General features: G+C 40.7%; 1 protein-coding gene across 1 annotated transcript in view; it reads left to right on the top strand.

Moving 5' to 3' along the window:
* The first annotated feature begins 60 nt into the window (after positions 1-60).
* pi4kb (phosphatidylinositol 4-kinase beta) overlaps positions 61-13,113 on the top strand; it is a 31,859-nt gene continuing 18,806 nt past the window's right edge. Inside the window, exon 1 of the mRNA XM_022227736.2 lies at positions 61-210. The gene's annotated coding sequence lies outside the window, so the exon portion shown is untranslated. The remainder of the gene's footprint in view (positions 211-13,113) is intronic.

Genomic DNA, 13,113 nt, shown 5'->3' with positions numbered 1-13,113 from the left:
ATAGTCTCTAAAATCGTTTCTTTAGGTATGACGTCATCCACCTCCCATATGTACTGTGTGTAGTCTATCGAGCCAGCTCGAATGAAGAGAGCTGCTATGCTGTTGCTGATGGAAGGATGTAATGTAGGCCTCTGTAAAAAATGGGCAGCAAAAAAGAGCTTCTATTTCGCTTTGGAGACCCTCGAAGGAGTAAGGTGTGCCAGTGTACAGGTGGGTAATTTATGAGAAATCCAAGAAGTGTTGCTTGTTTATTACTTTGACGCTGTGAGATGAGGAAATTGATCGTGTCTTGTAAAGTTGTAGTTGTACATGTAAGTTGTGGCCGAATCATTTTTGAAAGTTCGATGACCCCTTCAATCTCCAAAACAGCAGGCCTATCCGTTAAGATGTGTCACGTACTGAATGCGTGATCAACAGAAACGTTGACAGATTTATGACTGCATTAAAAAGTGCGTTATGATAGGTGATATTAATGTCAGAACAATGCACATGATGAGCCAGTGTCTGTTTGGTTTTCAAAAGCCAAGCATGCCAAGGTCTTATGGGAACAAACTGACAAAGTATGCGCGAGTCATTCGAGTCAGTGTAATTGTTACGCCGCAATAGTTTTACCACAGTGAATACGTTATGCGCACAATTAGTGTGTAAAAGGCATAAGCGCGAGAACCAGCGCGTGAACCAACACCCGCGTACTCCATTTGTTTGCACTGCACTTTCTGGTTCACAGTGATGTCAAACTTTGGTACTCTATTTCTATAGCATCAGTCCCAACTATAGTTGGGACCGTCCCAACTAGAGATGTACATGTACATTTGGGCAGGCCCAACTATAGCACGGAGGTCCAGTGTATATATGCCCAGCATGTGCCAGATTCACATTGTTGACAATGTCATGTAGATGAAGTACCGTAGTTTAGATGAATTATGTCACGTGCGAGATGCATAAACTTGGATAAGGTTGAGAAATTTTCTATAGGAATTGGTCAACAATAGTTGGGCCAGCTCATTTGCAGCACTACAATTGGGACGCTATAGTTGTGGCTTAACATAATCATCAGATCATGGATGTGCTAATGGGACAGACTATAACGAGCGTGTGTAGCTGTTCCCGAATAGCCTCGTAATGAGCATGCACTGTCATGGCTGTTGGAATACTAAACTGGCTGATTATTTTGGAGTAATTGCAGAATATCCCGCCACACGAAAATACCCCCCTAAAATCCAATGGCTATCCAAGGTGGAAGTCCAATGTGGGTCCCGGGGAGCGGCTATGTGGATACAGGGATATGAAGTGGGCCTTGTGCGTCATGCAATGCAAAGTGAATTGGGAAGGCGGAAGAATTTTCGAATTCCAAAATGGTTCCCGGGGAGCGGCTACGGGGATATGGGGATTACGAAGTGGGCCTTGTGGAAGTTTGATTCCGTATCCGGAGGTACATGTAGGCAAGGTGTGTGGCAGGGTATTCTGCAATTGTGCCATTATTTCATTATGTTTAACATCGCCTTCATATTAGATATGTTAGTATTTGAAATTTTACAAACGTTTCTTTCAAGGGGCAGTGCTAATTTTGTTTCGACCAAACATTATTTTGTTTTGGGGAAAATATCACCTCATGACAAGCGCATTAAACCTTGGCTATGGTACATGTCTTATGGCAGATTGAGGGAATAATTGATACATGTACCATGCCACTCAATTAAAAATGTACCCCTGATAGAAAAAGTCTTATCCAAGTTATAAATTCTAAATGAATGGGATTTGTCAGAGAACAAAACAACACAAAATGAATGGGGATTGTTGAAAATAGTCCAAGTCCAAACCACGTACATGTACATGTATCACGTTTGTGGCTACAAAGTTGCTTGGCTTCGAGAGGGTAATGCCCATGTATGCCCATGCCCATGAGAATGAAACAACGCAAAATGAATAGGGATGATTGACAACGTCAAAGTCCCAACGAGAACAGGTCAACTCATTTGTGAGCCAACTCATGATACTGTACATGTACACTGACCAACTCGTATGTGCTTTGGTCAACTTGTACTCTGACCAACTTGTACATTGCCTAGCTTTTATGTTGACTGTCGGTTTTTAGTCTGAAGTTGAATGACTGGAAAACAGCTTTTTTGACTAAATTGTCTGATGTATAGAAACTGCTCTTTTACAGAACTACAAAGTGAAAGAGCCAGTCTGTTTTCAAAAACTAGCATCAAGATTTAAAATTCAAATTCACAAATACAGAAGTCAAGAAATGTAAATACAAAGCAGAGCCACGTATGTTACTGTGGTGACTTGTCAGGGGTGAGTCAGTTTGAATAATTCACTATTCAAATATCTGACCTAATTCGATCGAATGTCTGAATATTTGGTCTTGCTGACCAGCAGATTTTTTATGTTTAAACCATATACAAAATCAGTTGCTATAGCCCACACAATTGAACGTCACTATAATAGCTTCTCATATCTAGGAGTATCTCCAGCCACAATTTAACAAGATTTAAGAGACGGACAATACTTCTTGCCCCGATGAAAATGTCTATTCCTTTTAGATTTTTGAATAATTTACTTTTTGAATCGTATGATTTCTGTCTTTTTTCATTTGCATGTGCTTGAAACAAGCCTCCACAGTGTAATTTTTCTCATTTAAAACAAAAGAAAATTCCTTTCCTTTTCATGAATTTTGCATTTGAATATTCAAATTTGGAAAATAATTTTTAAATATTCAATAATCAGTCGAATATTTGGCACAGCCCTACTTGTCATTGATAAGTTGAAGTTGATTCATTAAAAATCATCGATATACACAGCAGCACACATTATTCTCTACTTGACTGGATGGGTGTCAAGTTTGGGGGAAAATCCAACATGTTCATACATGGGGCAAAGGCTTGACACCGGCACTCATGCTTACACGTGTTGTACATGTACTTGGTGTGTCAGTTAGTCGGCATATGATTAGGTCTAGGTACGAATTGGTCGTAGCATGTTAAGTGAAGACAATCAAGTGTGACATTTTGACCTCGTAGCTGGCTATAAGGTGGATCGTGTGGGTGGTGGGTTATTCTGCAATTATGCTGGACCAACAGCATCCTTCCATGGCCTAATGCAGTTTGCTACTGTATTTGTGTACATTTAATGTTTGGTGCAATCACTCCATCACACTGTGCATGATAAGCACAAGTGGTCAATCAGTACGATCATGTTGTGGCATTGCACAGTTGATCCTCTATAAAATCTCTGACTTAGCTTTTTCAAAACAGTCTTCTATAACCACCAATTACTGGTACATAAGAAAGCCAATTGGCTGATGCCAGAGTTGTTGGTAAATCTTGAATTAAGTCAACACACATACAGTTGTACATGTGTAGTGCTAAGATCAAGCAATTGTATTGACTGATCATGCCCAGCATGCATTCTGTTGATGCAGTACGTCCCTTGTTTGTAACTCTTCCACCATGTCCACAGCCACAAATCAGAAAGGTGGGTGGCTTGTTGCGGTGGAATTGACAGAATTTCTACAGGATCGACCAATAGTACAGCAGGATCGCATAGATCCTCCGACTTATTGCAGTGAAATCGACAGAATTTAAACAGGATTGATCAATAGTACAGCAGGATCGCATACATGTAGATCCTCTGATTTTGTTTGACATTAACATACATGTATGCCCAATGTGTCGCAAAGACCTTTTTTGGTGATCATTTGATCAGTTGTTCCAGTGAAAGGATTAGACAGTGGAGGTCCTCAAGTGAAGGCCCGTTAGAGCTATTGTTGTGGAGGTTGAAAAGCTTTTGAAAAACAGAAACACCTGAATAATGCAGTGACACATTGCATGTAGACATACATGTAGATTCAGAAAATAAGATGAAAATCACTCTGGTCATTTCAGTCAATATGCTTGTATTAAACTTTTCAAAGGTTAACATGTGACAGCTGCCTACCAAAAATGGTATCATGATTTTACAACTTGAGAGGAAAAAAATCGTTCCAGATGCTGGGTTTTATTTTATACCCCGTATATACATATGTATGCTTCCCCCTCCCAGCCAAAGTTATACTGTATGTACGTTACCTGTCATCTCTCTGGAAAATATTTAAAACAGACACCCCTTGGTGTTAACCAGTGTTGTAGGTCTCAAGACCTTTTTTTGCGGTCTCGCTCGTGCCCTGTCAAAGTCTCGGTCTTGGGAGGGCCGGTCTCGGTCTTGAAAGCGCCGGTCTCGGTCTTGGATGCCATAGTCTCGGGTCTCCTCCTCGAAACCATAACAAAGTGCGCATCTAGCTACCAGGCATGCACGTGGTTGCAAAAGGCAAAAGTACCTCCGCTTGAGTCAAATCTTCAACCACTAATATAAATACAACACAGTAATGTTCAAATATTTTGCCATTAACAATTAGATCGATGCTGGAATGAAGACTAGTCAATGCAGCATGATGCAACCTCGTCCCAAGTTGTTACTTTATTTCCAATCCAGAGTAGCCATGCTGCTTGACACCATGGAGATGAGGTTGTGAGTAGCGGAATTCGCACACTAGACTGGTTCCAGTTCCCTAAGTACATGCAGTCTCCTGCTGAACATAGGGCCGGGACAGGAACCAGTCTATGCGTGTGCGCACGCTATGAATTGTGTGTTCCAGCAATTCTGTTTAGTGTTGAAATGTGTGCATGTGTGAAAGTGCTTTCATTCCGTCTTGTATGTGGTACATCTTTTTGTTTTTCAGTATTTTGCTTACAAAAAAACAGTCTAAGGATTTTTGTTTTAATGTTCACATCATATCATTTGGGACACTCGGGTTGAAAATGACCAGACCAGGGTAAAAGTAGAGCAGTATCACTGATAAACGAACTGAGACATTCTTTAACAAATATTTGACCTGTTTGTGTGTGTGAGTTTATGCTAATGTTTTCATTTTATTTCTTTTCTACTTAATTGTACTGCCATATGTTTGTCCCTATTTACCTTTTGGTAAAAACTAAACATTGGTTTATGGTTGGTCTCAGTCTCAGATGTCGTGGTCTCGGTCTCAGTCCCGACCTGCAAAAGTCTTGATCTCAAAGTCTTGGTCTTGAAGGAGTACATGTAGGTCTCGGTCTTGGTCTCGGTCTTGTATGCCTTGGTCTCGGTCTTGTCTCAGATATCAAGGTCTCGGATAAAACACCGGTGTTAACTGGGGTCATGTGTGTGTACGTGTATTTCCTCGACACCCAGCATTTTGGAAGGAAATGCTGAGACTTGCTCACCAGTGTTAAAGACTTAGGTGAAAAATTGGGGGGGCGCATAAATTTCTAACAAAAGCAATATGATGTTGACTGTACATGTACATGTACATGTAACTTTGTGATAGAGATAAAGTACTGGGGTACATGTACATGTACCAGTAGTGTCAGTTTATTGTTGTGTTGCCTTTGATTGACGCTACTAAATGTCCTACCCTACCTACATGTACATGTATGTACATGTGCAGTATAATGTTTCTCTAATACCTGACGCAGAAACACGGCCCATTCTGATCCAAAATGTGTGGGCGCATCAAGGAAGTAAAACAAGTTTGGCAGGGGCTGCTAGTTTCTAAGCAGGTGCACCGCAGGCCACACTGGACTGTGTCATGTGTGTGGGCCGCTCTTGATGAATCTGATCCTCTGTGGTTGTCATAGTCACCCACTGCCATCCTGGAAATAAATTGAACACTTCCAGTCAATAAAACTACATGTATAAAGCCCAGGCTAGTTAGAGACCACTGCATGCTTCAAATTGTTGATTGCGTGACTGGTACTTTACAGTAGCTGGCATGCAAGTCTGTATTATCCAGGAGAATTTAAATAAACCTGTACATATCCTGTAAAAAACAGTGCCATTAAATAAAATTTCCAGAACTTGGTGAACACTTGTTGAAGGTTTTTATGTCATGGTTGGTGCTGCTAAATTGCTGTTTCATGTATTGGGGGAGGGGCCTACTGATATCACTACATTCCTGTGATTTTGTTTTTCCCTCTCATTTTCTTCTTGATATCATGATTTCTTTACTGTGATTCTTTTTTGCTCATTTTTATTTTCAGTGTTGATTTCATAATACTTATGGCTTGCCCTAACATGTCTCTGCCCGCCCAAGTTGGGCATGGGCATGCCCAATGTGTATTTTGACACTTGAGCCTGCCTCAAATGTGCACTGGACAAAGTTTGGACATAAATCAGTGTACGGTACATTTACATGTACATGTACGTGTGTTAAACGTGGACTCACTTTGCTTTACATGTACTGTAGCTGTTTTTATGGCCATGTCACTGCATACCAGTATGGATTCATACTCGTAACACGCACATGTGTAATACATACATGTACATGTGCATGTACATGGCACATACCGGTACATGGCACATACATGTACATGTACCATACATGTAATGCACAAAAGTTTGAATGCTTGAGACGAACTCGGTGAGCGGGGTTTGTTTTCTTTATGATTAACGGTACATGCAAGCCGGTTTTGCTTCCTTTCACATACATGTACATGTAAGTGGCGTTAGTACATTGTACCAGCAACAAAGCTGAGGTCCAGGGTTAACACTTGGAAACATGTAGGGGTTTTAAATATTCAGCTGTGTCTCCGGCTGTGACTGATGTTGAAACTGCTAGACTTTGAAGTTGTTTGCTCAGTATTATGGCGATGTAAATAAGCCGTGCGCAGCCATTAACGTTGATGGTCAAGCCATGGTCTAGCTGACCTGACGTTGTTGACTGGAACGCTAAAGATATGCGTAGATACATGTACATGTATGTTTAATGATTATGGAAACGGCTAAATTAGCATGTATTTGTCGATTGGTGTAGGTGCAGGTAAACGTTCTACGAATGAAGTGCCAGTACGTGTACAAATCTCACACACGCTGTGATACTATACACCGGCATTGGATAGAGTGTAGGCTGAGGCACAGAACTTCATGCCGGTAGGATGGATAACAGTACATCCTTTTGCATGATTGTTTGTCATGGATACCTTGAGTAATCTTCCACAAGCAGATTTTGTTTAGGGTCCGGATGTCCAATGTGTCTCAGTGATTAAAAGACTACTGGTAGGGACCATTAGAAATGGTGCGGCCGCGGATGTACAGTGTACATGGTGTAGATGCAGCTTAGAAAAACTGGGTTGTTACGGTATATCGCAGTTATTTCCAAAAACTTTGTGTTTATGCACAAGTATTTTGAAATGCACATTGTTGACAGTTTGTGGGATAAAGTAACCTGTTATTTAACACCCAATTTTCCAAGCCGCATATGCATCCTGTACGGGTTCCATTTCTAATGGTCCCTAATATATCCAGGAATGCTGGTCGCTTCCAAGCACTGTTGTGCTTTCACATGATGGCACAGGCATCGGTACACTACTCACTGTTCTCACTGTCCGACTGCAGAATGCCAGGTATGGTTCGTGCACAGTATAATATATTGTACCGCTGTTTCTCAATATAACACTGTCTTTTGTTCAATTTATTCCCAACACTTAACTTCTGAGAACGATGTTGAAATTGGCACTGTGCATTGTGAATTGTGTTTGACCCGTGTGCTCCCCAATCCATGGTACAAATTGAACTTTTAATCTATGACCTTCAACATTATTCATTAAGTATTGTGTGGTATTTTTTTTAACCTGTATATACAGTACCTTTACATATAGTACTTGTGTCACTTAAGCCCTTTTCACACGACGACAAAAAACTCGCAAGGTTTGAGAAATTTTCTCATGCTTGAGAAATCTTACAAAAGCGCCATCGTGTGAAAGGTCGCCAATGCGTGAGAGTGACAAGCATTTCTGGGGAAGCCTTTAGAAATTTTGGAGGAGGTCTGGACCTACGACAAATTTCTCTTCCGCTAGTGGAAGATTTCTCAAGGAACCCGTGAGAGACGGTCGTGTGAATGGACATTCTCTTTATTGTACAACGTCCCCTGCGATAACCTACACAGTGCACATGCACAGTGACCTCCAACCCCCATACAGCGCGCGCATGCCCTTTAACTTCGTTTCAGGTATGTCCAACGATCGTGGCACTGCTCGCCGGTGCAATCAGGAATACCTCCCGCGACTTCCCGCCACATGTGGCTATTGTGGACCATGCTGTCCATTTTCGCCCTAATTGTGGTGTTTTCCATGGCAGTTACAAGGCTGAGAGTTTCATCATACTCCCAGCCCTTAACTTGGTACTCCCCGAAACATCGGTTTCGGGAGAACGTTTTTTTCTCTGCTGATGTAGCATCAGCCATTTTTCATCGATGGTCTCCAACCTTTGACCTCACATTGCCTGGTACTTGCGGTATTTGTGCTCAGTAAGTGTGGAGTTCACAGGCAACGTGCGGAATAAGCGCTCGCGTCTCAAGGAATGCTTGCGAACTGTTACACGGTACCGTGTGAAAGCACATGATCGCGTTTTGTAAAGTAAACAATCCCGATCGGAAATTGTGTCTCAAGCCTTGCAAGTTTCTTTGTCGTCGTGTGAAAAGGGCTTTTAAGTGTGCCGGTACATACCACATGTGCTGGTACATGTTTGCAGTCATTTGTGAGTTGAAAGTTCCACGTGCACTCCAGCGCCGACAAAATGCACACAGAACTTGCTTGTATTGTAAGCATTCTGGTTGTATTAAGTTATATTGTTGTCAAGTGTAGAACAAACATTCCTTAGCTTTTCCCTGGGCAGAAGAAAATACAGCGTTTGCAGTGGACGGTTACTCAGCCATGTCAGCTACAGACCTACATAGTACATGTACATAGTACATGTAGTGCACCGTAGGAATTAATTTACTTAAGACCCAGCTGTTAACAAACACATCAATATTAAAGAAAAATTTACCGTACAACCAGACAACATCAATTGTAGCAACTTTTAGCAACTATTTTCTTTCATATACTGAGTGGATAGTATTTAATAAGGTTGGAAAGAATAATTGTGAACAGGTATTTATGGTCACTTGACTGTTGTTTTTGCAGGCAATTTCCATCATCTATTTTGTTTAAAACTGACTCATTAACTGGAATTGTACACATATACCGGTAGGTACTTACATACATGAACATGTTCTGTATACATGTGCTGCTAGCTACATGTATCACGTACATGTACAGTACATGTAAATGCCCCCACTTAAAAAAAATAAATTGAACCAGTTGCCATAATAAATGTACAGATACATGTATACATACATGTATGTACAATCATTTCAACAGAATTTGAATGACAGAATATGAATGACGTTGTCTGACCAGTAGAGGCAAAAGTATGTACATGTGCAGTGTACATGTACAATGTACTTGGACTGGTAAATACAAGGAAGAAATGTATAAAATAATCAATATCCCAACTCCCGGCACAGCTACTGCAGGCTGTAGTCTGGTACCGGTAGTTGTACCTGGATTAGTTTTGCGAGTTGTTGCCAGAAACGATTACCTTTTTTGTTCTCTTTATGAATTCAAAAACATTCCGGTTGAGGTTCTTGATTTGAATTCCTGACTTTTCATGTTCCTGCATCTACGTGAACTGCAAGTAGAGTGTCCTACAGGGTACCGGTATGTGTCTTCTGGGATATTGTGTGGGCATCATGAACAGTACCAGGAGGTATTTTTCCACAGCAGTTGGTACATGCACATGTAGCACCTTATTTGGTTGTGGACAAACAGTTGAAAGAATTTTTGTGACAAATTCAAGAAAAAAAAGATGCACGTACATGTACATGGAAGTGCGTGGGAAGGAGACTGCAATCTGTTCCCTATCAAGTCAACTGGCTAAACAATATCCACAGTGTATTTGACCTGCATTTATGCATGTTGTATTGTACATGTACATGTAGGTACCTATACACAAAAGGTATATGTACTGTACATACATACATGTACTGTACATGTAAGTAAGGTACATGCACATCTATTGTATTCAACACATGTACGCATCCATTACACGTGAGTGCCCAAGGCAGCAAGGGGTAGGCAGTATCCCACAGTCATGCAGGTGTATTGTCCTCTTCTCTGAAAAGGGGTTCCCCTTGTCTGGGATTTGAATAGACAGTGGGAGCCCACCTTTCTCTATGGTTGAATGGATGGGGGCGTTGAAGCTTACTCGTGTAGGCTTTGTTCTGTGTGTTTGGACATGGGGGTGCTGCAGATAGGAAATGGTTCGACATGTTTGAGAAACATGTTTGTTCAGTCGGTTGTGGGGGGGGGAGTGGCTTGACCTTGTGACCTTGCTGTTGATGACAGAACATGTTCATGTACAGCACCTACTTGTTATCATGTTTTACATGTACACACATGTACTGTTATGCTCCAGGTCCATAAATGTGCAAAACTCTGTCTGTTCGCATGTCTGGTTCCCTGTAGGTGGCATGTTACATGTACATGTATGTACCAACAGTGCGTAGTACATGTATCAAGATGGTATGCATGGAGGTATGTTTATGCACGTGGGTAATACTGAGTCATGTACATGTACAGTACTACAGTATACATGTACATGTTGTACATACAAACGCACTGGTACTAGAACTTTTCACATGAAAAGCATTTATTTATATGTACAATGTACAGTACGCGATTAGGAATTTTCAAATGCAAGGTTTCTCATTTAATATAGGATACCGGTATGTACCGGTACATGTATACAGATGGGTACTGTCCTGAATATTCATGTACGCATATACCGGTACGTGTTTCATGTACATTTACAGTACTGGTGCTGTACACGTGTATGTATACATGTGCACACGCACAGTAGATTACCAGCAGATGCATTCGTTCAGATTAACATTGAAAGGGTTCAGATCCTTCCCAAGTGCTCATGTCATGTACATGTAGTAATGGTAACGAGGGATTGACACCGTACACTGTGCATGTAATTGGTTTAACTTCATGCTGCCAGTGCTGTCTTGTGTGCAATATTTTAACTTCCCTGGAATTTTTATGATATGTGTGTGGTTTTGCTCGCTGTTCAAATATTGAACCAGATTGGAGAGGGTTCAAAGTGCACAGGCCAGGGTCATATTTATGTACATGTACATGTTCATGTATGTAATCTGTGGGGATAGATCTTGCATGAGTAATGATGATTGTGGTTACTCTGTCTGTGTAGTGTTTACATACCAATTACTCAGCAGTGACACCATTGTAATAGAGTTGGCAGGTTATGTGAGTCATTGTTCCAATTAACACAGTTTGAAGTCCAAGGGGACTTTTTTCTGACAATGAACCTTTGAAAGGGTGCATTTTGTATACATTTCTGTGTACAGACAATTCATGGGTCAACCTGATCTTACCTACAGGTACAGGTATGTATGTACATGTAGGCCTTACATGTAGATCTGTCAACATACATGTACCGGTACATGTACAGTAGCATACATGTACAGTAGCATACATGTACAATGTACATGTACGTAGCTGTTGTTACTGAGTTAGACTTCCCTAATGTATTCTGGGTTGTTGAACAAGGTTTAATCATATTTGGTACAGTATTGTCCAGTACAGCAATATCTGACCCTGACAAGTTGGCGGTGGAGCCTATGGTACGGTACATGTACATGTACCTTAAAGGATCCAGGAAATGAATTTTTCTTAGAAGCACTTTTTGTGTATCTCTGTACTCGTCTTCCATGCATGAAGACTGGTTGACATCTTTTTTGAGTTGTGTGAACTGAACGGTGCACTATTTCGAACATTAAAAATTGACCAAGCATTTCTGGACAAGTGAGGGCGCTTTTGCTTTGATGTAAATCAAGGAAGACATGGTTCAGGTTGCATGTTTCAATGTTCAAATTGTGGTCACCAACTTTGCTATCTGGGAACATTTCTGTGAAAAGGATTTTTGCTGGATTATTGCCATATACTTACACAGCAATAAATTGCCAAAAAAAATGAAATCTGCCATAGCAGTGGTTGAAAAAAATAGAAATTTCCTGTGCACTAATCAGTACATTATTGGGATTCAGTGCCTTGGATGATGTCATACCTGTAGGTTCTGCTCATGAATATGCAAATTGCATTATCATAAACACCCAAAAGCATCAAAATATGGGTTAAATTTGCAAAACACAAATTTAAAAACAGGTTAATTGAAACCCAAAGGTGCAATTTCAAAGGATTTTTGTAAAATTTAGGAAAATATTTCTATTTCCTGGTTCCTTTAAAGCAGGTACATGTAGGGGGCTAGTACATGTAAGCATGCAGGAAGTTATAAGTTTACATGCATGACATGTACAATTTAGCTCCCAAAGCCACATACATTGTACATGAACATGTACATGTACAAATTGTACACGTACATGTTACATGTACGTACTGAACATACACGTACATGTAGCTAGTAAATACCGGTACATGTATTTTAAGCTGTGGAATAGCACTGAAATTTAATAGACAGCCGTTACAGGTCTACAGAGTGCATGATGTATGTCACTGAAGCGGAAAAATTCTAGTCGTAAAAATCACAGAGAAATAAGTTTCTTGCATGTAAAAATCAACATTCAGTATGCATGTACATTTATGTACATGGTTATGCTTGCATGTTGTATTATACTTGTACAATGTACATATGGACATGTACGGTGTACATGGACATGTACATGCATTGAATGTGCTATATAAATCTCAGTTGTAGACTGCCACAAGTCTAGCCTGGAACAGAATGAATGGGTTTGCACATCCATTTAGGTAACCATACACATGCACATGCTATGAGTCATCATATTCAGCACACAGGAAAAGTGTACTGTACACAGGCATGACAGGGCTCCAAATTGGGCTAATCATTGCAGGAGCAGGTACTTGCTCCCTAGACAGCTGAATTTGTCACTTTATGGGAGCAAGGAACCAGTAGCTCTCATACAGTATTAAAGACATACATGTGCTGTTCCAGAAAAAAAGCAAAGACTCTGGTCCTTGCTGTTGCTTTTGTTTAAATTAATGACACTGATAACTTACGGCTTAGACTTTGGCAGATATTAAAGCCTTGATGGAGTTATTTTTGTGGGTTGCACGAGACGTACTCGTAGTAGTGAGTAGTGAGTACGCGACCAACTGGAACCTCAAAGCATGTGCTTAGCGACGCTACGCAAAAAGTCGGGCATATGCACAC

Source organism: Acanthaster planci, linkage group LG02 (genome assembly GCF_054643075.1).
Source record: "Acanthaster planci isolate LZ-2023a linkage group LG02, COTS_SCS, whole genome shotgun sequence".
Taxonomy (NCBI): domain Eukaryota; kingdom Metazoa; phylum Echinodermata; class Asteroidea; order Valvatida; family Acanthasteridae; genus Acanthaster; species Acanthaster planci.
Note: the sequence above shows the minus strand (reverse complement) of the source record. Positions and strands in the feature narration are given on the sequence as shown.